Here is a 3604-nt window from a genome sequence, read left to right as displayed (position 1 = left end):
CACTTATGTATACATGACTAAAGGGTTGAATCTTGACTGTTCTGTCAACTGACGACAATACCACTTGAAATAAAACAGAACGAAATAAACACGGTGGACCGGACCACACATCTAAAATCTTTTTTGAAATCTCAAACTATGGCCAAAATTTAATAACAAACAACACACACATACGCACAATTCACAGCAATGGAAATAGCGCCCCCGTTAAAGGATGACGTTAGGGGAATAACATTTTGATGTGTTGTAGACCGTTAAGAAACAAAACAAAAACAGCTATCAGCCAGGTTGTATTTCTGCTTAAACTTTACAAGTTTTGAAAAATGCTGAGGTTCATCAATTAAAGTGACTGGATTATATAGTTTAATACATAGACAATGAGGTCAGATCCTCAGATGTAACACAAAACTCAATGAAAAATGACAATAAGACTTAATTGTATGGCCTCAAATAACATGTTTACAATGTGTTAAAACTTTCTACATGACAGATAGTGTTGAATGTCGAATGTGATTCAATGGTGGTACATTGTTGAACCTGTTTTGGTTAAGTCATTAGAATTGATCAAGCAGTCGATTAATATATAGCATTTAGGCCTGCTCTGAGAAGATTATAGTCATTAAGTTAACTTTAAAGGAGCATGACAGAGAAAATATTTTAAAGGTAAATATTCTGAAAACTAGAACAGCTGTAGACACATTACTAGTACTCAAACTGTTTCTTTTCTTCTTATTTTTGCTTGGACTATAACATAGCAAGACTACAACTTGTGCGAAAGTCCTCCATTAATCCCACCCTCGTATATATATATAGCCTTCATGTCATTGCAAGAAAGTTGAACTGGTGACACATCTGTGTGTGAAAAGTTATGAAACATGTTCATTACTTTCACATTGTTAAGATCAACGGCTCACTTTGCAGAATGCAGAGTAAGCATAATTTCTCAGTAGTATCATGACGCGAATTGGACGGCCACCACTAAACCTCCTGTGATGAAAACGGACGAGAAAGTATATCCTGTAGCATTTGAACGAATTCCTCAAATATAGCTAACCTGTTCGTGAACTCTTACTATACCCTTGAGAGCATCATAACTTCCTCTTAACGATGGCATGGACATCATGTGTAAGCGAAATGTCCTCCCTGGAGAACAATTCAAGCTAATGGTATATGTCTAGGGTATACTGGTCTCTTGATGGACATATGATGACCGAGAATGTAACCTCAATATTACACCCATTACATGAATAAATATACAGAAGCACACATGGATCATTATAACCGACAGCACGAATTAAGTGGAAAAGAAGGGAGACCAGTGGCGTAGGAAGGTACTTTTGAGTGGGGGGCTGAAGACTGATGGCCGGCCTGGGGGAGGGGTCTAAGGGGAGGGGGTGTCCCCCTCCCCTTTGGAATTTTTGGCACTTCCAGGTGGCCTCAGATGCAGTTTGGTGCAATATAGCACACTTCAACACCCACTCCATTTTGTAAACTTAATTTTGTATTTTCACCTGGCCTTAGATGCAATTTGGTGCTCCAAATGAGATTTTTTTTCTCATTTGGAAATGAAAAAGGGGTTTTCTGACTTGCGAAGCGGGGGGGCGGAATGATACTTCCGCCCCTCCACATTTTTCACTGGGGGGCTGGCGCCCCCCAGCCCCCCCGGTTCCTACGCTCTTGAGGGAGACAATTATGTTTGATTCAAACTTCAGTTTGTACCATATTTTCAGTAGCCTATCCTACTACGTCTATAATAGAGGGCCTTCATTTAAGGTATACAGTTAAACAATTTGAGAGAAAGTACGCATAATTCATTGTGAGTGATTTTCTAAAACGTCCTCAACTAACCTCAAACGCATCTATTCAAATGCCCGGTTTCTACCCAAAGTTCATTTCACAAACGTCCTCATCAATCTGTATATCTTCACGAAAGTTTATTTCTATCATAAAAGAAAATAAGAACGAATGAGACTTTTTTAGGACTTGAAGAAAACATTTCAATCTCTTGATCACATCAACTGACGATCATGAATTCTGGCCTAATATTCACTCTATAGAGAATGAGAACACGTGGACTTACGGCAAGACAATTCGGTTTCATTGCCATCGGTTAGAGAGATCTTTTAATATTTAAAAATATATTTCCTTCAAATATGCAATTATCTTAGATTCCTATGAAAGATATCTCCAAATCCAATTGTCTTTAAGTTATCGGAAATCTAAGTTATATCTAAGTTAATCCTTTATAAAGATAAACCGAATGTTTCAATTTGATCTTTAAGCACTATGAAACATTGTTCAAATCGAATAAGAGATTATCTCCAAAAGAAATCAAATTAAAGGTATCTTCAGTTTAGAAATATTAAGTTCCCAGTAAAGTTATCGGGTATTGTGAATGGGAGATTGCTGTAATTCCTGAAAGAGGCAGGTCATGTTTATAATTCTAAAAAAAAAATCGTCTAATCGAAATTTATAGAAACATCGTTAAATCGAATTAAAAATATCTTCAATTCCTACATAATAGTCCTAATTTATTATCTCATTTAGTATGTAATTTATTTGAAGACATCTCGGAATTCCTTGAAAGATGTTTTCTTTATTTCCGTCTGTATCAAGATATCTCCAACTTTGGTTTGAAAGTGTCTGTCAAACATCATACTGACTGTTGAGAGTAAAAACCACAGATTTCTCAATGTCTATTACATTGCAGATAAAACTTACGTTGACATAGTTTTGGTGGCATTATCTTTCATTCACCTATGTCTCCCTTCCCGTCAGCTATACCCCCCCTTCCCACCCACCTTCCACCCCAAGGGTTACTTCTCGCCCATAGCCTCGACGCAACTCCACTTACAGCGTTACATGGAAAAAGTAACACCCTCTGTAGTGCGTGGAGTAGATGGGTTTTGCAAATGCATCCGAGTCTATGGTACGAATGGTGGAAAGAAATCGACTTATGTCGAATTAAACTGTCATATGTTGGTTTAAATTAAATTAAAAAAGATTAAATTATATATGCATATTCATAGTCCGCAGAATCCAAGCAGTTGAATAAGAATAACTAAACGATATGTTCACAATGTTCTTTTCATCAAGATATGCTTAAATGCCAACATTGGAAATCATGACCATGGAAGAACCAGCAAAAAGGACCAGCATAATCTCGATATACATTGTAATTGGTTTTGTAAGTATCACTATCTTTGCAAACCTAGGATGACCTTATCCGGTCAGCTTTGCTCTTTGTCAATTTAGTCTCATAAATTAGTCTCATAGCCAGGCTTGTATTCACATATACCGATTTCTTCTAACAAACATAATAACATGTGACATTGGTCGTCCAATGAGAGCACGAAAAACTGACATATGTCAATTTAAATTAACATATGTCGATTTTGTCCAATCAGAGCACTAGAAAATAACATGTGACAATGGTCGTCCAACTTAATGAGAGCGCGAAAAACTGATATGTCAATTCAATTTGACATATGTCGATTTCGTCCAATCAGAGCACAAGAAAATAACGTGACAATGGTCGTCCGATGAGAGCACAAGAAACCGAAATCTGTCAGTTTGAAATATGTCGATTTCAGGACTTATGGCA

The sequence above is a fragment of the Apostichopus japonicus genome, chromosome 22 (genome assembly GCF_037975245.1).
Source record: "Apostichopus japonicus isolate 1M-3 chromosome 22, ASM3797524v1, whole genome shotgun sequence".
Classification (NCBI taxonomy): Eukaryota; Metazoa; Echinodermata; class Holothuroidea; order Aspidochirotida; family Stichopodidae; genus Apostichopus; species Apostichopus japonicus.
The sequence above is the reverse complement of the archived record's forward strand: the minus strand, read 5'-3'. Positions refer to the sequence as shown.